The sequence below is a fragment of the Meleagris gallopavo genome, chromosome 2 (genome assembly GCF_905368555.1).
Source record: "Meleagris gallopavo chromosome 2, MGAL_WU_HG_1.1, whole genome shotgun sequence".
In the NCBI taxonomy this organism is placed as follows: domain Eukaryota; kingdom Metazoa; phylum Chordata; class Aves; order Galliformes; family Phasianidae; genus Meleagris; species Meleagris gallopavo.
In genome coordinates, this window is record NC_139405.1 from 15690798 (window position 1) to 15714700 (window position 23903).

A 23903-nucleotide genomic window follows, 5' to 3' on the forward strand; every position below is an offset into this window, starting at 1 on the left:
GTCAGATTTCCAGATTCCCACTGCTTCATACAACAGGCACTAATCATTTGACTGGCCTGCCAGAAACAGGAGGGTCTCCTTCACTGAATCATAGAACCACTATCTAGTTTGGCAAAGGCCTCCAAGATCATCAAGTTTGTACTCATTCATTTTCTGCAAATGAGTCCTTTTCCTGCCTGTTTTGTATATCCAAGCCACACAGGACTTCTGCTCAATGTGGGACACAGAAGTGTGCTCTCAGGGCACAGGATGCCAGGTAGATGCTAGAAACCTCCCAGAAGCCACATCAAAATATACACCTTCCCCCAGTTTCTTATGCATCAAAGAGCAGGAGATGAATACGTTGTTTGAAGCAGCATCTCTCGATTGGGTAATTTGTAATAACAAAATTACAGTTTGTCACTAATTGTAGGGCTGGAGCTGGTGAGATCTTAAAAAACTTTTATTCTGCCATGTGTTTAACAGATATTTAGGAAAAATCTCAAGTAAGCGTTGATGGGTCAACGTCAGTGGGTGCTGGTTTTTTTACACTGAGGAATTCAGTTCCACACCTTTGCTCCAAACACACTTCCATGTCAGATGCCATTGTGTCAGACTGCCCCTCTGCTGCCATCTGTCACATGGCAACAAAATGTAATGGGATATTGGTGGGAAGGTTCAGCCTCTACTGCCATGCCACCAACTGCCATCTGCCTTTGATGCTCTGGACCAATGTAATGAAATAAGAAGCATTACTTTCAGAGCAGCCCTCCTATGATTGGTTTTCTGACCTGTGGCATGGTATGCCCCATGTTAAAAAAAATTGTTTTGTCCATTATCAGCCCTTTTTGAAACCTGGTGAGATTGGAGGGGTGGGAAGGAGGACGAGGAGTAATTTAATCATAACACATCTGCAAGAAGCTTCCAAACAACAGCTTCCACTCTTTGGTGCTTCAGGCACGTCCCATGGTAGTTACTGTATTATCAGAGGAATGCTTCCTCCTGCTACTGCTGCTAATCTGGGAGCAGTCACGTGGCTCTTCTATAATCCCTCTCTCCAAAAAATTTGACTTTTAACCTTCCCTTGCTGCAGACATGATGTATATTGCATTGAAATGCTTCCAAGTAATAAACATTCAAAACCCTGACCTACAAGCAAAGCGAAAAAACAACAGCAACAAAAAGATATTTCTGAGAATAAAGTGCATGAGCTTGCAGGAAAGAGTGAAGAAAAATCTGTTTTGGTCGTTTCTACTTGCCCCCACTTAAGAATGATTTTGGAAACAACAGTAAAAAAAAAATTTAATCTGGGGAGAAAAAAAGAGAGAAAAAAGGAAAAGGAGAGAGAAAAGAGAGGAAGGAAGGAAGGGAGGAAGGGAGGTAAAGGAAGGGAGGGAGGAAGAAAGAAGGAAGAAACAAAGAGGAGTACAAATCAAATAGGGGATCTAGTAGAAAAGATTGTTATTTATTTATTTCTGCTCATTGATGTGCCAGGTGAAACTGAAAGCTGCCAGATAGCTTCTTTTCGACAGCTTGAAGTTACTGTTGGGAACAGATCCATGTATGGAAGCAAAAGCAGAAAAGCATAGATAAGCTGAGATCCAGCTATGCAAACCATCTTTAGAGACACTTAAAGGACAAGTACCCCCGCTCCTTTCTTTCTGGTAAATTTAGAGACACTATCATACGAGGGCTTTTTTCCATTCTACTGTATCCACAACTGCTGAGACTCAGCTGGGGTAAGTGAAAATGGATTCAAGCGTTTCTCGGGGATAATTAGGGTTTTGGTTAATGCAGCATCCTGCATTAAATCTGGTGCTGTGGGCTGGCTCCTGTAGCAGCATAGACAGTTAAGCTCCGAGCGTGGAACGCGACATATAGCAGCTTTGTTGTTGGAGGGACAGAAATTTTCCAAGTGTCTGAAAGAGGCAAGAAAAAGATTCTTGGAAAACAAGCATTTTATCACTCCTGATGTGGTCTTTCAGTACACCCCATGCTAGGGCTTCAATGAAGGGGTAGGAGAGATCAGAGGTGGCTCCCAGAGCCTGAGCCCTGTCATGTTATGCTTAGAAAATTCTTCACAATAGTCAAGGGGTTTTTCTCCTCTGGACTGCCCTACTTTCGCTTTGAGACGTCCAGTTTGACGTGTGGGTTGAGCTGAGTGGACATTAGGAAAAGCATGTTGTAAACGGCTGCTGTTTTTCTTGGCACTCGGAGGCAGTTTCTCAATGTTTCTCTCCAGATTTGAGGTTGACTACATCCTGTGCGAGGATTTTTGGTATGGCTTGAACTGTCATTACAGCGTGGTGGAAGTCGACCCCAGTGAAAACAGCTGTGCACTATTGTGACTATTTCCAAAGCACAAAAGTAATCGCTCTCCTTCAAACTCACAGGGAAAGACGTTAGCTCTTTGAGCTGGGCACTGGCAAAAAAAAAGCAAAGCATACCCTTGGCAGAAAGGCTTTCTCCTCGGCAGTGTTTTGTTAAACAGAACACACACCAAAAAAACCCGCACCACACAATCATCTTCTTGTAGCCTTGGCTTGAAATCTTGTTGGTTTGGGGCCATACAGTTTAACATGAGATTTTTCTTTAAAGGCTACAGAATCGCATCTGTACATAGGTTCATGTGCTTTCAGGTGTTAAAACGCAGTATTCATGCTCCCACTGCAAAGTGCCAGGTAAAGCTTTCTCATTTTTCAGATGGTTGATAGACTGGAAAAAACAGCAGAGCAGGTGAAGTGAAATTATACAGAAAGAGCTAAACATAATATCAGGAATATGACTGAAATTGTCAGAGATTTCCAGAGATACGATGACAGATGATCATAAAGGGAAATTACTAGACCACAAATGTCATAAGCATTTCCATTCATGAATGAAAATGCTTTCCCTTGTTGTTACATAAGGAGAATATAATGGGAGCGTTCACTTGAAACTCCGTAGTAAAGTCTGCTGCCGAGAGGGTCTGTGAGTGCAGCCCTGGTTTCCCCTTATTTAGCAAGCATTTCTATGGACATTCCCACAAGCCCGGCTTTCACACTCACTGAGCTGCTTATCTTCCCTTTGCCTGGTTTCTTCCCATGTGCTGGAAATGTTCGCAATTAGGCTGCAGCTGAGATTTGTCTATGCCAGACGAACTTCTATTTTTTATGACAAGTACCTTTCAAGCACTTATCGCCTTTCTATAGAAATGCAAGCACGGAAATTAATCCTAAACTAAACGGGGCCAATAGCTTTTTAATTGCTATCAAGCCGCTAGTAAACAATCCTTTATGCTGCTATTACAATGAAAGGACACTCCTACACTCCTCGCTTACTGGGACTGCTTCCATTGCTATTGGGTAGAGCTGCACCGAGACCTTGCAAGTGACCTCTCCTTTGTGTCCCCCTCCATCAGCAGCAATACCACACAGATTGTTTCATCCCTAAAGTTTATTATTATTATCAGCATACTAGCTGTTATAAATATTTACTGTCAATTAGTCCTGGGTATTGCTGGTGTTTGTTTGGTCTCTTGTGCAAAGCTGGCAGGATCTCACTCTCACCCTGGGCATGAATATAAATAGTCAAATCACCTTTGTAGTCATATTGCTAGGGAGCCTTTTACAAGCAACAAGTCACAACAAGTGGTCCCTGAGCACCCACTGCGAGGTGCTCACACTCACTGCTCCTTTTCCTCACCAGCAGCCCACTGGACGCTGAGTGCGCTTGGGCACAAAACTCACTGGTGAGGCATCAAAGGCAAAGCCACACTTGGAAGCTGTCCTTGCTGGTGCTGTGGAAGAGAAAGCTGTCTCAACTCTGGCGGCATCTGGAGCAAGTGAGGTTGTGTTGGCCTGGTCCTAAATGCAGAGTTTCTTGTGGGAAGGGACATTTCTGCTCTTTAGTATGCCCAAGAAGAGACGGTCCTCAAAATAAATCACATGGAAGAGGGCTATGCCATGATGTCACTCAGCAAGGATTTTGCAAACTGGCTCTGGCTTGCATCAGTCCAAGTGTACATCCTCCTCACTCCAATGACTTATATATTTTTATGGTGATTCCTGAATGATGGAGTCTTAATGAGTCAGAAGATTGGAGCAGATTCTGGGGACACGCTAACAGACCGATTTGCTTATCCAACCAAATACTTTTTATTGCCTTTCTTCTAAGGAAAACGGTTTGTAGGATGTGTCACATCCATCCTGTAAGGAGATGGAAGGAGTGACCATTCCCCATTCAAGACATACCACAGAAAGTTAGAAAGTGTTTTATGATGGTCCTTTACAGGATGGCCCTGCCTCTGGTTTAACCAAAAAGCTGATATCTGAGGAATATAAGGCTTCAAAAATCTTGTGAAAAAGTGCAGCTGTCTTCTTTGGTTTTCTTGTGCCCAGAACATGCTCTCTTTTTTGCTTCTCTACATATTTAGGATGTGGGACAGCAATTGACCTGGAGAAGGTTTCACTAGGGGACTCACAAACACAACACAGGCAGTTTTCCAAAATGAATGGTGTTTGGGGAAAAGTCTGGCTTTGCAGGCTGTGAACACCACATGAAGGCACTGCAGTATGTCCTGCAATTGCCACCTGGTGCAGCTGTCCACACAAAGCCATTCAGCATCTTTTATGCATGTGGCCACCAACCTTTCAAATAAGCGTAGCATTTCAAATGGGACTTAAAAATACACTTATACGCCTATGCTTTAGAGAAACTGCTGCCATTTTTGTGTCATGGTGCTAAACTGTGTGCTATCCAGCTTCACAAGCTTTTTCTTCTTTATAAAACTTCAATGTATAATAACTAACTGCACATTTTGGTGAGATGAGTAAATAACATTCTGCTGGTCTAAATCCAGTTGTCCTTTTTAGTCACTTTACAGACAGAAAATACTTCCAAACTTCTGTCCCATGACACAAGTTGCCTTTAATGCAGACTCACTCTTACAAGTCAGTTCTTTGTGGTACTCAGTTTTCAGGAATTAGGATCTAGTTAGTATACTGAGCCACAGTGCTGCTGTATTGTGCTCATACAAGGGAAACCCAGGGACAGAGATTTGCAGGCAAGGTATCCAGTGCACAGAGAAAGCCTCTTTACAAGTGTAGGAGGTAAAAAATGGCATGAATGCAGAGTTGCATTACCTAAAAAGTTCAGTTTTGGGTGAAGACATTCAAGATCAGAGTGCAGTCGTTCTACTAAGATGCACAGAGGTATTTTTCCAGAAAGGAATGGGAGACCTCTCAGTTATGCATGAGGAAGAAGAGCACAGAAAAGTACAAAGGAAACATGCTCAGACACCAGGTGGTGGAAGGGGTTTGCCTGGAAGTGGTCCAAGCTATATGTGTTGGAGAGGACATTGCTGTCACCAAACATCTAATCCTACAAACAGAGGGAGATTTTGTTATCGTTCCCTCCAATCTTCCATGTGCTGCTATGGGAGGAAGCAGCAAAATGACAGCCTTAAGTAGTGGTGTTGTTTTCCGCCAACTTACAAGCAGATCAGGCAATTTCTGAGTTGACAGTTTTTAATTGATTCTTTAAGGAACTCTGTGTTATTCTGGCACTACATTGGGAGAAAATATGGCAAATCAACACAGTATGTCTGGAGGCCTTCAAAACTTGGTTTATTCTTATCTAGGGCTCCAACTGTTCCTGTGATCTAATCGTAATTGTATTCTTACTGCATGGGGTCACTGCAGGGCAAAGCCGAAGTTGTTTTAGTTTCCATACTTCAATATACTTGGATTTCTTTTGCATTTACTGCTAAATTTCTTTCTAAGTTTGGGATGTTTGCTCTTAGGATCTTTCCCAAATCCCTGGAATGTAGAACTCTGACACTGCTAACATAAAATACAGGTTTCAGTTTCTGATCTCTCCATCTGGGCCTTCTCCAGACTCTGGAGAACTCCATGTCAATTCATCTGTACAGAAATGTGGGCAGAGGTAGAAGGGAAAGCAATCATGGAACTGGGATTTCAGCAAATGCCAAAATTTCAGTAAAGCAGGAAGATACATGTTCCAAACTGGGTTGGGTTCGAATCTGCTTAATGATTCTTAATGGCTTTTCTGTGAATATCTAGAGAAGACAAACGTTCTAGAGCTCCTTCTGTCAAAGAGTTCTGTTTGAATACAGAATTTTCCCCACTGGACTGGAAGCTATACGTAGGGACTGTTTTAATTCCCATGGGAATATGCTATATGGAATGAGGTGTAAAGCCCTTTTCCTCTCCTCAGTCTCCCAGTGCTTTCAAGCCCTTCCTTCATCCTGTCCAGGATGTTTCAGCAGAGGTTTTGTCTCTGGGATGTTTCCCAGGTTGTCCTGCAGACCACAGCATGCCCTTGAGGTTGCAGACTACTCCTGCATGACACCAGCACACACCATTTCCTGTCCTTTCAGAGAATTGTCCTTCCTCTCACTGGAACATTGACTTGGCTTGTTTTCCTTTTTCCTCTTACATAAGCAAAAGCAGGGAGCTAAATGAAAATGTGAAAATGGATAAATAACAAAATACATTAAGTGCAGGAAAGCGTCCTGCAAAGCTGCTGCCTTTCTATCCTCCCACCAAAACTTCCTTGAGTCCCTCTTGGAAACTTCTGCACAACAGATGCTTCCCTTTTGCTTTCTTCTCTGCTTTGAGGTGCACTGGATACAAATTCTTCTACAACATGATTGGACTGGGGTATGATGGACCAGTCTTATCTCTTGTCCTGCAACCTCTTCACCCTTCCAAATCAGCGTGCTTTGAAGTCCATGTTCAAAATTAGCAACCTGCAGCAAGGTTGAATCTTTACATGGGGACCACAGAGTCCATCCCTTTGGGACAGCCTGCTCTCATGCTGGTTCCCAGCTCCAGTGATCACCATATCCAATGGGATTAGGAAGAAAAGCAAAGTAAAGGTGACGTCTTCTCTTCTGGCAACCAATTCTCAACTCTTTGCTTTTGCTGCAGTTGGGAAGCATGACATTAAAAATACCCCCATGCTTTCTTTTTGGCTTACAGAAAGGCTCCAAGCAGAGATCTTGTGCTTCTGCACTAGATGCAGCAATAAACTTTTGGATTTGCTGCTAGTGCACTCAAACTGCCAACATGTATATAGTAAAAGTAAAACCCTTCCTGTGGCCACAGACCACAACATGCTAGCAATTCGTGGTATTATCCTGTTATTCAGTGAGTCATTGTCGCTGCTGAGAAATATGCTCAGTCAAATAAATTGCTAACAATAACACTGGATGTGAGAGACAAGTGTTTGTTTTACTGCGGCATAACTTATTCCATATGGTCCCTTACAGCATGCTAAGTCACTTTGGCCCGCCAAATATTGTTCCAAGATGACCTCCTGGATTTAGGCTGCTCTTTTGGAGCTTAGCTATTCAAGGCACAGCTCTGAAAGTATTTTCTGTTCAGGGTAAGTGGCTGATTCAGAAGCAGGACAGATGCTCTGGATTGCCCCAACTTGAGCTGGATAAGTAGGTCTTCATTTCTGTTGACCATCCAGAAAAGTGGTGTTTACTGCTTTGCTGACTGCTGGGACAGCTTTCAAATGCTAGCCACATGTTATACCAATGCTCTGGCACAAGGCAGAATCCCCATCCTGACTGAGGAGCTCATACAGGTTTAACTTCTTAGCATTCACCTCCCCTGCATGTCTTTCAGAATTGCAGCCTAACCAAATATTTGTGGAAACATTCTAGCAGGTCATCCAAATCTTATTGGTAGTGTTAATTTGTGTGCAAAATCCTGTACAAATACAGACGTACACCTGTGAAAGGTGCCCTTCTTGCACTCTGGCTATATTACTCAAAGATTAACATAAAAAAATAAAATAGTCCCAGCACCATAGCAGACCCTGTGCTTGTGCTGCTGCCACATTCTTCACTGGACCCAGTCCACAGAACATCTTGGGAACCAAATGCATTCTCGCATTTTTAAAAACTTTTTGCCACTGATTGTGGAAAATGCATGCTTCAAGAAACATCTCTCTCCACAACTGAGACATTTACCCTTTCTCTTGAGCTGCTTTGATTTGAAGTGAATTCTTAAGAACAACAGCAACCAATACTGGAGCACTTTAGAGCAGTGCTGATAACCTCATCATTCCTCTGACATATGACAGGTCTGCATCCTAACCTAAATGAAAGAGTTAATTTTGAAGGTTTGCTGCTGTGAGTATGAATGAAGCTGTCTGTTATGATATGGAGGAGTAAAGTGTATACAGACCTTTCATGTTTCCTTATCAAAAAGGAAAAGCTTTGTACTGGCTATCAGTGAAAATCTGCTCAGTGAGCAACTGTCTGTTTAGCAACGAATCACTGAGTAAGATTCAGGACAAATCATGAGTACTTCATAACAATTAATCATTCTTTTTGTAGATTCTTGCAAATCTCCATTTTAAATCCCCAGAGACTCACCTGATAATCCATAATATGGTCACAGTCCTTGCATTCCTAGAGGCCAGGGTAAGCCTCTTCCAAGTACGCCTGGTATGTGTTAAAATGCCTGAAGATGCACCTCTGTGATGGTGCACTAGAAAACCTTTGGCCTTTAGCAATGTAAAGGTATCCAAATTAAATGTTCATACCTTAAAAATAGCCAGACAGACTATTTTTAAAGCATGCTTTGATGCACAAACCTAGAGGAATGCTACAAAACAGGGCAAGTTTGTAAGCATTTCAAGATGTGCCACTACTCATGTTTCCAAGACATTTTCTGTCCCTGTTGATAAAAACATATCCAATTTTAACATTCTTCTCTTTGAAACAGACAGTTTGATTATCTTGAAACGTGCCTTGATGTATGCAGCCTACGGAAACTAACAAGACAAGTTTGAAGCCTTTAACCTTAATAAAGCTAATGTTTCACCATGCTAACTCCCCGCTTATATCCTGACTTGTAGCTGCCTTGCTTGTCTTAGGAGGGGATTTCATGTGACACGTGTCCTTGCTTTTTTGACTATGATTTGTGCAAACACTCCACTTGAGCCAGTTCTGTCCTCCCAGAGCCCTCACCACAATGTGTTGGGCCCTGCAAAGAGCCAGAGAAAGGCCTGGCTGACCTCAGACCTGGCTGATACAGCTCATTCATAGTGCTTTATTTTATATTCTTGTTTTGCCCCTTTGAATCTCCCCAGGTTCTGCTTCTTTACCAAGTTCAGATTCTCCCAGACAAGCCATCCATACATACATATTTATTCTTTCCTCACTGGCCCTGGGTTGCTGACTGTCTACACTTGTTTGTTATTCATGATATGGTTGCCTTGGTAATTCCTACTTCAGTCAACAGTTAAGCTGGTGGTTTGGTTTCGTTACATTTGATGTTTCTTTTCTGCCATTTTTCATGCTGCTGTCTACTTAGCGTAACTACTGGTCAGGGATACTCAGCTGCATAGTCATTGTTCCTCTGTTTATTCCCAGTAGGGTCTGGTAGCTTCTCAAACCATTTCATTGTGACATGCCTAAAGTTAGTCACCGGCATGGACATTACATTGCTCTGGGGAACAGCCAGCCATTCCTCATGCTGCAGCTTAGGCAGGGAATTTGTCTGCCCACCTTACATATAGCTGTCAAGAGGGCAGAAGGGAGAGTGAAGGATTTGATAAGGATTTGAGGCAGGACAGATATTCACAAAACAAGTCTTTCCATGTCACCTGCTCCTGAAAGCATCTGGGAAAGCTTCAAGCACAAAAATGATCAGAAGAGGTTGCTAAGAGAGGTAAAGGATGTATGTCTCCTGATTGTTCATCTGCTCGTCACCTTCTTTATGAAATGATGCTGAGAGCTGGGATGCTGACACCTGATCTGAGCGCAATAGAGGTTTGCACATTCGATCTTGAAAGCTTTCCATGACGCAGACTCCCCACTCTCTGCAGACAATCCAGCTACCCACACCACTGCTCTCATGGCTAGAAAGTTTCTCCTCGCATGGAACTTCAGTTTCCCCAGCTGAAGATTAACCTCCTGACTTCTTATCTTATCAACAGTGGAGTGGGAAACATCTATTCCTTCAGATTGATGAGGTTATGTCTTCTGTGGACTTGACAGTCCACATTCCTTCAGTGTCTCTTCACGTCTTCTAGGCCTCTCACTTCTCCTATTTATTCCCACCTTCCTGATGCAAATAATACTGTAAATAAAGCTATTAACTCTGGAGTCTACTAATGCAAATAAAATGCCAGATATTGTTAACAGCTCTGGCACAAATACCAGAAATACCACACTGATATCTTGAAGATGCAGGACCCAGAAGCTTTCTTAGTGTGTGTGAACTACGTGGAAGAGAGACAAATGAAGAAGAAAAGCCCAGGTGAGGCAGGAGGTGAAGCAGTAGTTTTGGTTCAGAGCCAATGCGTGTGTGAATCCCCAAGTCTCTGCTCTATTCTGTCTCCCCAGTGCTGCACATAAATAACAACATTGCGGCAACGTGTGTTTTCAGATTGACAGCTATGTACAGGAAATTGTCTCACCCATTGAAGAGACGGGAGCACCCATGGGAGAGAAAGAGTTTGTCTGAATAAGCAGAAATGCAGAGAGAAGAAGCTGGGTCTTGCACAATCTGCATTAAGAAACATCTGCACGCATGTGTTCCTTCACAAACCCACCCATGTCTCTCCTGCACTTGCAAATCCAGGAATGCAGCCTCACAACCCACACTACTTTGCCAGAAGCACAACTTCCCATAGGAGCAGATTTTCACAACGGAACTGGGGTTTTCTAACCTTGATATGGTTGGCAAAGTACCATCTCCCAGTGTTTTAAAGCACTGTGAAATATGGAAAGCTCTTCAGCTCTAAGCAGTTCTGTAGAGGCCCTGTTCGAAATTCCAGTTGGAGAGCAGGCTGGTACATGGCTTCACAGGGAATTTGAAACAGAGAACATAGTCTCACAAACAGTGTAGTTTCATTTCTCCAAAATCCCCCAGGAAAAAAAAAAAGTCATTAGGTTCTCAGGAAGTTAAATGTGGTTTCTTCTTTGTTTGCGTGCTCTTCATGTGCAGGACTTCAATTACTACATTTAGAACAAGAAGCATAGCACAGAGAAGATGAGCCATTTCTGGTCCATGCATCTTCAGGGGTGCAAAAGAGAGAACATTTCTCCAAAACAGCAAGATCATATCTCAGTAGAGGTTCCCATTCCCTGGACTTGCAACTCAGGACCCCCCTGCTAGTGCGGCATGGGTTAGAGCCCATTCATTCAGGTTCTCCTTTAAGAGAAGTCATTTCTACTCCTCTTTTCTAATGGGCTTGAGTTTTGTGAGGTGTTCCAGCAGCTTTCTTGGCTTGGAATATATAAATAAAATATAGAGAAGGTGCCTCAATGCAGCTGAGGCACTCTTCACTTTTAATGAAAAGGCCTCTTTTCCCTGGAGTACACAGCCTAGCTTAGGGCTGGCAAACAGATTGTGCTGAGGAGGCCAAATTACCTTCACAACCAGGGGCCACAGCCAGAGCTATGCATTACATCTAATTTGCCCTGGCGCTCCCACTGATAGCCATGGGAGCATCGCAGGAAGATCAAATGATGGATATGGCCTCGTATGACACTGGAGCTGCTGAGGAAGCATCATACTGTCTTCAGCTGGCAATCCGTGGCTTTCCAGGTCTTGCCACCATTATCTTGATGCTTGCACTTTTGTTGTTTCTTGAAGTCCCAGCTGGCACACTTCAGTTCTGCAGCCCTTTGCAGGAGACTCCTCTGGAGGCAGAGAGTCCCTGGGCTATAAACACTCTTTGATTGACCTTGCCTTGCATCTGCTTTTCTAGTTCCTGTATTCTGCAGTTTTGCAACAGCAAAACAAAGCTGATTTTTTTTTTTGGTGGTGGTGGGAAAAGATGCTAAGGGACAGGCAGTCAAGCAGGGGACATCTGGTCCTTCATTTTACAGTGACTCAGGCTAGGAGGCGGTTTTGGCCTGTGGAACAGGGATGAGAGTGAGATGCTGGTGCTGTTGAGACAAATGACAGCTGCCAGAAGGCTTTAGAGCTTCTACTCCCAGAAAAGTGAGATTCTGAGGCTGCGTTCAAAGTGTGCATGTAGTTTTGCACACTAGATGTTTGCGAAATATGTGCAGCCCCTAAATTTGTGCCCTACAAGTTCTGCTTTATGCTCAGCCACATGGCAGGTTTCCACATCCAAGGGCTCAGTCAGGCCAATGAACCCCTGCCATGTGTTCAGACCTCCCCAGGATGATCAGGACTCAGACTGTGCCATATGCTGGGAAATAGCTAGGCAGGCACTGCCTGGAGGGCTCAAACAAAAGTGTACAAGGTAGAGTGCAGAGGACTGCCCTTCCTGCTCCTTGCTGTGCCCCATTCCATCCATCATGTCTCTAAATGCCTGATTTATCCTCCAACCAGCAAAGGCAGGTGTGAAGGTGAGACTGAAAGCGAATGTTCAAAATTTCTGGAAACTATGCCTGGGAAACATCTTTTCTGGAAACACAGTTCATAGGGATCTCCAGGTCTCTGCCAAGAACAGACAGAGGAGAGCCAAGGGAAGGTTCAGTGGGCACACTCACAAGCCTGCTGCAGGGAGGAGCGACAACAGATGGATGGCAAGCCAGAGGTGACATCCCATCTGCTCCCATTGGATCTCCCTGGCACTTCCTGAGGGACTCAAGGAACACGTGTACAGAAATGACTAAGCATTAGCTGAGGGCTCACTGGTTATACTCCAGCATTATTTGTACCCACAAAAAGAGAGCTGAGACTAAAACTTCCCACTGAGATGCTCCAGACAAGGCTGAAAAAGGGTGATAGGACAGCTGCTCAGAAATACATCTTTTATAGGGAATTTGGGGCAAGATTTTTAAATGCAAGAAATATCTAGATGTTTGTGTCTCCCCCCTCCAAAGCATGCAGGAACTCAGGTGTCTTTGCAAAGCACTGAGTGGAGATTTGGCCTGCACCATTCTGTCCTGCAGACTCCACAGTCCACTAACTCCTTTATTTGCAGGAAGGAATCGTCTTTCTGCTCTGCATATGTAGCCAATATCCAGAAACCTCCTCCAGCAATTGCAGGGAGGTGCAGGCTGCTGTCGGAAGGAGCTGTGGGTGTGTGTGAATGAATGAATGAATGAACCATTCCTTAGCATCGGCACGAGAATCTCCATGATTTTGAGACCGCTAATTAGTGGTTGTAAGTGTGTTTGCAGTGGTAGGTGTTCACTTGCATGGTTGCAAAGAGAGGCAGGGAAGAAAGATAGCTACCCCTTGGGTTATGCTTTTTCTTTCCCAGCCCAGCTCCACATTTTAAATGGCAATTTTGAAAAGAAAAGGTCTGAATGTGCCTGGAAAGAGGTGTGTGAGGGGCTGGAGAATGAAAGACATCTTCTTTCAGCCTCCAGCCTATCAGCCTCATGACCCTCCCAACCAGGCACTTCTCATACAGATGAAGGAAACTCACAGATAGGGTGAGATAATTCTGCTTCTTTGGTTTCACTTTTCTTGTCTCCTTGGAGTTCCGACTGGGTGATGTGAAGGGCACATTTGTATGGGCTAATGAGCATTACCACGATGCTGACAGACTTTGGTTTTCTTCATTCCTCCATTCCTCTGATATCACAAAAAGGTCTTCCAGCTGGAGAAGCCTGGGGGTGAGGAAGGAGTCTGCTGAAAGGCAGGGAGAGGCAGGCTGGGGACGTGCCTGGTTCTTGAGCAAGCAGCCCAGCAGTTAGCAGGGTGCACCAAGTTAATATCTCCCTGCTCCAGAGGAATTGTGTACCATATCCAGTGATAAAGCTGGGAAGTAGGTCAGCAACATAACTGAGAGAAACGAGGAGCTTTAGGGAGAATTTCACAGCTGACAGCTAATTAAAATCTGAGTTCTACTGCTTACTATTGCACCGATTAGATTTCAGCATGCAGGGTGAAGAGCATCAGCAGGGATTGTGTTTGCTGCAAGGGAGCCACTTGCTTTAGATCACACAGCTTGTGCCAGCTTGCACAGTGCCTTACACTCAGCAGCTGCTGCCAAACCAGACCCAACTACTGGACACAAAAGGGTCTTCCCTAAACCAAATTATTTGGAAATGCTTTTCATCCAGTGTGTAGGTAATAAGTTCTTAAAGTGAAACCAGAATTACATACCAATAACTGTGGCAACACTTGTAACAACTCATTGGTTTGTTATTGGTCATTTCATCACAGAGAATTTTTCAAATGGGTTTTGTGATGTTATCCATGTCTTACACCAGATCCCAACCAGAGAAATGTGGTTTCCTATCCTTACTGGGGAAAATGGTGATGCAGAAATCTTATCCTCCCCATCAGAAAATAAATAGATAGATAGATAGATAGATAGATAGATAGATAGATAGATAGATAGAGAGGAAGGAGAGAGGGAAGGAGGGAAGGAAGGAGGAAGGAAGGAAGGAAGGAAGGAAGGAAGGAAGGAAGGAAGGAAGGAAGGATGGAAGGATGGATGCATGGATGGATGAATGGATGGATGAATGGATGGATGGATTCTGGCTTGCTATTGTGCCAGTGGTGACATAAATTACACACATGACTGACCAGGTGAGAGAAGGAAGTGTAGAAAGGTGCAAGAGCTGGGAGTGTGGCTCTGCCTCTGCAGGGTTCACGTTGCACCTGAGGACCTAAGCACAGAGGGCTGCTCAAGGTCACTGGGTACTTGCAGCTACCAGATTGTGGGTCATTAGCTTTGGTCCTACTTTAAGTAGTTAAAGTGATGGAGTTTTTTCTGGAGGGCAGGACAACGGGTTCATCTACTTCTTGCTGGTGCCAGCAGAGGGTGGAGGAGCTGTTCGGGCATTGCAGGAGGGGAACTGCCCACTCTTGGGTCAGCCTGAGGTGCAGCAAGTCTATGTTGGCTGAGTTCTCTGGAGCTGCTGGCTTCCCGCAGGATCTCCCATGGACAACTATCTATTTGAGCAAGAGAAGCCAGTTGAAGGTATCTTTTAGGACTTCAGTAAAGCTTTTGATAGAAAGCACCTTCCTACACCTTCCCACAGTATCCTCCAAAATGCCCATCACTGGGACAAAATGCCCATCACAGAAGTAGACAAAAATATAATCAATGGGTGAGCAATTGGCTGATGAATCAGGCCCAAAGGGTTACGGTAAATGGAGTTATATCAGGCCAGTGGCTGCTCAGTAGCGGGATTCCCCAGGGCTCCATTTTAGGGCCAGTTCTCCTTTGTGTTTTCATAAATGACATGGGTGTAGGACTAGAAGATGTTTTGAGCAAGTTTGCTGACAGTATTAATTTAGGAGGAGATGTTGACTGCATCAAGGGTGGAGAGGCCTCAGAGACAGACCTAGACAAATTGGAGAGCTGGGCAATCACGAGCCATAGAGTTTAAAAGAAGTGCCTGATTCTGCACCTGGGGAGAAGAGCAGCCCCCAGCAGCAGGCTGGGGGTGTGATGCTGAACAGCAGCCCCACTGAAAGGGATGGGGGGGGGCTCTGGCTGACAGCAAGTTGCACAGGAGCCAGCATTGTGCCCTGGCACCAGGAGGGCCAACCTGGGGGGCACCAGGCCCAGCACTGCCACCAGGCCAGCATGTCCCCTCTGCTTTGCGCTGTGCGGCCTCATCTCCTGCGCTGGGTGCAGTCTGGGTGCCACAGCACAAAATGGATGTAAAACTACTAGAGAGCATCCAAAGGAGGGATGCAAAGATGGGGAAGGGGCTGTAGGACAAGGTATATGAGGAGTGCAGAGGTCCCCTGCTCAGCCCAGTGCAGAGGAGCTGAGGAGAGGCCTCATGGTGGCTGCAGCTCCTCACAGGGAGCACTGAGCTCTGCTCTCTGTGACAGCGATAGGGCCTGAGGGAACGGCATGGAGCTGCCAGGGGAGGGGCAGCTGGGGATTAGGGACAGGGTCTGCTCCAGAGGGCGGTGGGCACAGAACAGGCTGCCCAGGGCAGTGGGCATGGCACTGAACATGGCAGAATTCAAGAAGGATCTGGACAACACTCTCAGACATATGGTCTGATTTTTGGCTCCTTTGTGGAGCCAGGAGTTGGACGTGATGATCCCTCGATGGTCGGGATGATGATCTTAGTGCTTGTTTCCAGCCTTAATAATTCAGTGATCTAATGGTACTCTTCTTGGGTCCCTTCCAACTTGGGATATTCTATGATTCTACAATTCCGCCCAACTCCACTGAACCCCTGCAGGAAAGAAGGCTCTGAGGGTTCAGTGTCAGTCCTGGATGTGGCCAGATGCAGAAGAAATTCCCAAGACACTAAATGACTGGAGCATCCCTTGATTGTCACCTCACAGTCCCATGATACCCACTGTCCTATGCAAACATGACACTGGGAATGTGATGAAGGGAGTGAACCCCAAATCCGGGCACCTTGGGACTCTCCTGGCCTCTCTGCCTCCAGACAGTAGCAAAGGGGACTGCGACAAACACAGCAATATACTCCTTGCACCCCACTGCCAATCTTTCCATTCCTCCCAAGGCTCCCTAACCCAGTGATAGAGGGAGCGGGGGGGATGGGGGGGCTGGGGGGGGAAGAGGAGGCAGAGCTATGCCAGCTGCTCCCTTACTCTGCAGGGTGCAAATGGGGTCGGACTTGCTCCGGCAGGCGGCAGGCTGCAGGGCAGCCGGGGCTGTGGGACAGGGAGTTGGCAGGACAGGGGGCAAGCAGGGCAGGGCTGGGGGCTGCTCCGGGCAGGACAGGGCAGGGCGGGCAGGACGGCCGGGGGTGGGTCCGCAGCCAGCCCTGCCTTTCAAAGTCCCTCGCTCCGAGGAGGAAATCGGGAAATATTTCCAGCAGCAATAGCGGCAGCAGCAGCAGCAGCAGCAGCAGGAGGAGGAGGGCTGGAGCCGCGGAGGGGGGACGGCGGCTTTCTCCGCGGGGGGATGTGGAGGGAGGGGAGGCTGCCTGCGGGGCGGGCCGGCTGAGCGCATCCCCGGGGCTGCGCGTGTGTGCGCTTCTCCATCCATCCTTCCATCTCTCCCTCCCTCCCCTCTCCCGCCCGCCTGCCCGCCCGCTGCCGCCGCAGCCGCGCACCGGGGCTCCGGCAGCCGCCCCGCGCCCCGCCGCGATGCCCCGCCGCTGCTGAGCCGGCCCCGGCCGCACCCGCCGCCGTCCCCCAACCGCCGCACCGCCAGGTAAGGACCGCGACTCGCCGGCCCCCGCCCTACCGCATTCGAGGGTCCCCGATACCGGGCGGGGACGAGGTGGCCGGAGCCGTACGGGAGCCGCCGGCTGAGCGGAGAGGGGGGATGCCGCCCCCTGCCCCAGGGATGCTTTTTGCGAGCCGGCCGCGTACCTTGAGGCGAAGCGATGGGGCCGATGGCGACGTTGGGGACGCCTCCCCTTACTCGGGAATGCGGGAGCGAAGAGCGGGCTGCGGCGAGCCGCCCCCCCGGGGGGCTTCTGGCATCTGCCGCGGGGGGTGCCGCGCCCCCGCCCAGCAGCGCTGCGGGCTCCCCCGGGCCGGGCTGCTTTCCGCCAGCCCCGGGGTTTTCTGCCTCGAAATGCTTCCCGAGGTGAGCGATAGAGACACCTGCGGCCACGCCGAAATTCCCGTTTTCCTCTCGAGCGGCATGCGTTCTGAAAGGCTGGCATGAAGCAGCATGCATCACGTAGGCTTTGTCTAGGTGGAAGCATGGCTGGGGCTCTTCCGTCATCTCTAGTTTAATTCTTCAATCGTAGCCTTGTTGCTTCCCTCCCGCCGAGCCATGCTAAGCAACCTCGAGCTCTGCTCTTTCTCCAGGGCGAAAGCAAACTGCCAAGATGTTGTAGAAATGCAGCAAGCGTTAGGGAGATCCGGTGTTTGGAAATGAAAGCTGTAGTAAAACCACAAGGTCACGGGCATGTGGGTGCGAGCGGTTGATTTCAGGGCTCCTCTTGCTCATGCTTACTTGAAGCCTTTCCTCCACTCCCAGATGTTGGAAAGCTGTGAGACGGGTGATGGGAACAGGGTTACAGAGAGGTTGGGGTTCTCCACGCGCTCTGCCAGTTCCCACTTTGATTCTCTGATGCTTTTTTCACGCCACCATGAAGAGAAGAGGTGTGCTTTTATTCAGAAGAGGGAAGCTGGGATGTTCGCACATTGATGTGGTGATGGCAGCCGGGAAAAAACAGCTGTGCTGCGTGGCTTTGGCTGGGGCAATGGACGTCACCAAAGAAAGGCATTTGTGTTCACTTGGATGCGTCTGATAAACGTCTCCATCTCCCCCTTTTCTTTCCAGCTGGTTCTTTAATCACAGCTTTGCCCCTCTTACTGCATTTAAACCAAACAAAGGCACAGCCAAGCATTTGTACGACCAGAACCCCCCCCCTCCATCTCCGCAGGGAAGTTGATTTGTGGCCTGACTCCCCTCATGCCGCACCACCTCTTTTTCTCTGGAGGTACAAACAGCTCCGAAGCCCAGGTTGGGAAATGTGTTGCTCAAAGCTCCCTTTGTACGAGGGTTTGTCTTCAAAATATTCGAGGATGCGCTCACTTTTCATCCTAGCATGCCAACACTAAATAGCAGTTCTAAGCCAATGAAATTTTGCCTGCTTCTTTCTACCCTGCCCTCATTGAGCTGTTTGAGATCTTATTTGTATATTTCCCCTGAGATGGCAACACTGGCTGTTCCAGGGCTGCCCAGACTGAACAGGTTTGCTCTCTGGGCACTGCTGTACATGGTATGAGCTTGTCTCACATCCCTGCTCTCATGATGCCATGTAGACACAACCACTTCTCTGGTTGCCTTGGCCTTTCTTTGGTGATGTCCCGCTCTGCTCAGGGCCATCACGGTTGCAGTTTTCTAGCATTCCATATAGGACAAATGTTGATTTTCTGCTCTGTTTTTGGTACTGTACAGTCCTGCCAGCTTATGGGAGAAAAGCCTCTGTTCTCCAGCATCCCAATGAAATTCAAATCCTGTAATAAAGCCTGAGGCACTGTCATCACCAGAGGACCAAATTCCTCGTGGCCAACACAAATGATTGTGATATGGGCACCACAAGCAACCTGAGCAGCCTAAGTGCTGGGTGCTGACTGCAACCAGCTATATTCAGGAAGCTCAGAGGAGCTTTGGCTTTCTCTGTTATCTCTACCCCTCTGGCAAGTTCAGCTGAAATTGGGTGGGGGGGCGATGGACAGATAGACATGGAAAGTGTGATTTCATAGGCCTGGCTTCCTAAGGAGATTTGCTGCTGCGGAGGTGGAGAAGGTGGGCAAAGTGGGGTGGAGGGATGGCCAACCCTGACATGAGGTAAGCCTGGCAGCACTGGGGCCTGACCAAGTGGCACTGGGGCTCAGCTGCCTTTCCTGGGACCTAGAGATCTAATATCCACGTGGAGCTGGGGACACAGGAGGGGTCCCCAATCCCTCCTGCTCCGTCCTGCCGTGGAGCCCAGGAGAGCATTCCACACGCAGCTGCCAACCCGAGGGACAAGTGGGCACAGGCAGGCACGAGGAGAGCAACAGGCCTACTAATTCCTTCTGTCCTTTGGTAGCCCTCACGTCTGGGCAGATGATTCCACCCCCAGGCTACCCGGGAGCTCCGAGCTTGTTTGACAGCATTTTATCCTCTAAACAGTCATTTTATAGTGAGAAAGGATGCCGCTCGATAAAGAAAAGACAAAAAGGTGTTGTGAGGATAGGGAAATGGTTTGAAGACAGCAGCAATGAAGAGGGGAGATGTTAAAAAACAACAACACAGCACAAAAAGAAATTAAGGATTTCTCCCTTGCTTCTCATTTCCTGGCATTTTCCTTGCTGAGCTTGTGTATCGCAGGGAAAAGGTACAGCTCGCCACTTGGTCTCCATGCATTAAAAAACAAAGCTGGAGTTTCCCTCACAAACACTCCTAAGCTCATTCTCTACAGGCTTGCCCCCAAATTCAACCAATCTGGCTGAAATTTTACATCAGGGCCGCTTTGTTTTCTCTATTTATCTGTTTATTTTGGAAAGTTGCTGGGGAGATTGTAGGAGGGGATTGGATGCTGTATGCAAGAGATAGATAGGATACTTGGAAAAATCAGCCACAGGCTGATAATTATTCTAACTTCTTAATGGCCTTTACAGAAAACAGGGTGGTCTGATGTGTATTTTACCCAATTGGCTTCGCAAAGGGCTTGTGCCTCTGACTATATTTGGAAAGGTTTTGATGGTTTTTGTACTGATGCAATCAGGATGCTGACGGCCTGGAAATCATTTTCCTGATGTGGAGATCCGGAGGGTCATGGGCAGGGAATGCCAACAGCTTCAGCATGGCAGAGCTGGGAGAAAGAAGAAGGAGTAGGGCTGCGAGCCAAGGGCTTTCCAAGCTGCGTTTAAAGTGACATCGCACTCTGCAGCGCATTTGGACATAGCAGCTTTCCTCTATGGGTTCAGATGTCTGGCCAGCATGGTATTCAGCTCCTTCTCCTGCTTGGATGGGTAAAAATCACAGCTTGCAGGAGTTGCGCCATAGGGCAATGTCCAGATCAAGGCTGTTGCGTTCCTTTTGTGTCCCTCAGCTTCAGGAAGCTGGATGTAGGCTCCTTGCTAATTTCCTGGTTGATTCTCAGAGCTCAGACAATTTGTTGCTGCTTTTTCCTACAATCATCACGTCTTTTCCCAGTGCAGGATCTGCTCGAGCCGCTCTGCTGTAAATCACAGTGCTGCTTTCAACAAGGTGCAGGTGTGCAGGATGCAGCATGGCCGGGAAAGGTCAGAAGGGGGGTGGAGGAGGCTGTTAGTCCTCCGGAGATGGAGAGACAAGATAGATGCCGTGGAGGTAAGGTGTGCAGAGCTTTCCCAAAGGGAAATGGCTTGCATTTGACTATTGGGTGCTGCTTGCCTGCAAGACAACCTGGGAGAAGGGTGTGAGGATTTGAAGAAGTCAGGATTCAAACAGTGCTGCTCTCATCTTGCACTGGTGGCACAGCCATAGGAATGCTGTACAAGCTGGCAGCAAATTCACCATCGTGCTGATGGTACAGTGGGGCAAGCACAGCTGGGTATCTGTCTGTGGTGCTGGCTGTAATGATGTGAATGCCACTGGGTTACAGCTGCTATGTGTTGCAGAAAGTTTGCTGTCGAATGCTCGAAAAATATTTCCTATGGAAAGTCTTTTTGTGTGGCCACTCTTTCCTCGTGAACCCAACCTTTCTTGCCCAAATCCTATATCAAAGGCATCCAAGCTAGCAGTATTATTTCAGTGCTCTGAATAGCAATGCTGCCTGTTGCAGTTGGTCGCAAACCTCATCACACAAAGGTGCAGGGTCTAAAAGTAGACATGGTAAGGGCGAAATGCCCAGATGGGAATGGGACTTTGGAAAGGCTGCTGCAAGGAAAAGCTGTGCATTGCTGAAGCTCAGACCAGCTTTCAGGCTGGCTTTGCGTGCAGCAAGCAGCCAACCTGAAGACTATTCCTGCCAGGGAATGATCGAAGGAGGGTCCCAAAAGCTGGTTTCTCCTGAGCTGCAGGCTGGAGCACAAGCTAGGAATGCGAGTTCTCCCCTACCAATCTGTAAAGCCTAGGTCTGGGGGAAAAACTCAAGGTCCCTTTTCCATCTGAAAGGCAAATATCTTTGCAACCCTCATAGCCTCGCTCTGTGCAGAAGCTGCTCTCCTGGGGTTTTACAACCCTGAAGGCAGGAATAAAAGCTGGACAAATGTCCCTTGGCTGGGGTCTGGATGGAAGCTGAGCTTGCCTCGAAGGGATCACACATTCCTGCAGGCTTTCCCCTCTGATTATGCGAAAGCTGCCGCTAGTGCTTTGGGAGCTTCTGGGGAGCCAAGCTGGGGGCTGGCTCTCAGTTAGCTCCAGCTCTACTTGAAAGACCCCAGCACCAGATCCAAGGAGAAAAGAAGCTCTGGCACTGCTCTTTGGTGTAAGGGCAATGGTTATTGGCAGGGTTGTGCCGACCCAGCGTGGTGGCTTGTGGCTCGTCACCACACACATACAGCCAGCTGATGCGTTTGCTTTTCTTGTTGATGGCCTGGCTGGGAAATGCAATTGAGATACCTTAATGAAAAGCTAGCAAAGTCGGCTTTGAAGGGAGAGCTGGCATTCTGGTAGCCTTGCTTCTTGATACAGAATAATATGAATGATTTGTCTGGGAATATTCCTACCGCTGCCTCTGCAGCAGCGTGCTGAGCATGGGCCGAGACCCCGTGCAAATGCGGAGCAAGAGGGTCTCCGGGGACTGAGCTGTTTATTTTGGATTGAGCAAATAAAGAAACACTGCTAATTTTATAGCAGCTGCTTCTCTGAGAGATTTTGCGTGTCAGACTCCAGTTGTATACACATAACCAGCATGCTGTGGCCAAGCATTTTCTAACCCTCCATAATTTCTAAGTCTGGTGTTAATAACATTGATTGTGAATTGGTTCCAGGAGGAACGGGGGAGAAGAGGAGGTGGCTTGTGAATCTTTCTTGATGACTGCGCCACAGAATGTTGGAGTGTCCAGTGCAAAGTTGGAGGATGCTATGACCACTCAAAGAAAGCCACTTGCACATTGCCAAGGCTAGCATATTTTTCCTTATTAAGGTCCAGCACTTCTCCACTCATCTGAGCCCTCCAGAAAAGTTCCACATCTCTTGTCTCCAGCAGTCTAAGGGAAAAATGTTGTTTGTACAGGAGAGCTGCATGGGAAGCCCAGAAAGATGGATTGTTCAGGTGCAAGCCTCTAGGCCTTTGTTCCTCCCGTTTAACAAAATATGGGACTTGATTAAAAGAAAAAAATTGTAGTAGAATATTTGAAAGAGAAGAAGATGGCAAATAAGGTTCAAGTGATTTATTAATCTGATTTAGTGAGTGTTTTTTTTTTTTTCTTCTTTTTTTTCTGGCTGAGAATTCCAGTGCTCAAATCCTTTTAAGACGGCAGAGTTGGTCTAAAGTGTGATGGGACTCTCCTATTCTTTATGACCTAAATCAGTGACCCAAAGCATAATATTTTCTCTAGAACCATCTGTTTTCTCCTCTTGCCAAAGGGATTTCACAATGCCTGGTTGCTCTGAATAATTGTACATGTACGAGGATATAACTTGCCACAGGGAGAAAATTAACTAAACAAGGGCAGGTGGATGTTTAGAATTTTCTGCTGAAACCACTGCCCTTTAGAAAGAGATGGTGAAGAACCACAAAGATAAGTAATACTTTATGCCCACACTATTGTTTTCTTAAGCATACATATTTTAAAATAATACTAACAATAAAGAAGCACTTAGGAGATATCTCGGATAAACAGATTAGATACTAAGTCAGCCTGTGTTTCCCTGTATCAAACATCTCCAAGACGTGCTTTAAAGCAGCATGAAACACAGTCAGAATTACAGATGTTTGGGTCATGCTTTGGCTAAACTTCAATGACCGTGAAAGTATTTCTGCTTCAACTTAGCTATCTACCAAATGGCATGCAACAAGGTACTCTTCTTTACAGACATCACATTTTCAGCTTTTTACTTCAGATCTGTAATCGACTCATGCCTGCATTCTGAGAAGCAGAACGTGCACAGAGATTAGAGACTTCTGACTCCAGCAATAAGAGCTTTTCATAGCATCTTGTTCATCTTATCTGTTCTTAGCACCTAACTCTGTGAATTGCTCACTTCCTGTTCAGTGTATCCTTTTCTTTACTTAATTAGAAAACCGAAGGAGTGGATTGTGGCACAGACCAACAATTCCCAGTAAGGAGATGTCATTTACATAAAACTGTTTTAATATATTTTCTGTATTATTCTTCCACATCAATTATCTACTACGGCATCCTTCAATAAAATCTAACCGAGCAGAGGAAATTCATCCCTCGTTACGACATCTGTTTGAGGAGTAGATTCTGTAGCGTGGGTGCAAGATGGTACTCACTCCTCCAGACAGTTCTTCATTTGCACGCAGCCTGTCCCTGCATAACAAGCCCCTGCCCTGATGAGAAGGGATGATTTTGGCATCATAAGGAGATGAGTCGTGGTGATCAGGCACTTTTCTTTAAGTAGGTGTTGGTGTGTCCCTGTTGAGGAGAATAAATGTATCTCCTTGGAATGCA

The 23903-nt window shown here is 46.8% G+C and overlaps 1 protein-coding gene across 6 annotated transcripts in view; it reads left to right on the forward strand.

Moving 5' to 3' along the window:
- Window positions 1–1564: 1564 nt before the first annotated feature.
- SLC8A1 (solute carrier family 8 member A1) overlaps window positions 1565–23903 on the forward strand; it is a 98877-nt gene continuing 76538 nt past the window's right edge. For 4 of the 6 annotated variants that reach the window (XM_085219074.1, XM_085219073.1, XM_085219075.1 and 1 more), the window contains exon 1: window positions 16663–17040. The gene's annotated coding sequence lies outside the window, so the exon portion shown is untranslated. Of the gene's footprint in view, window positions 1719–16662; window positions 17041–23903 lie in introns of those variants that run through there. The other 2 variants (XM_085219072.1, XM_085219071.1) reach the window with 2 other exon arrangements.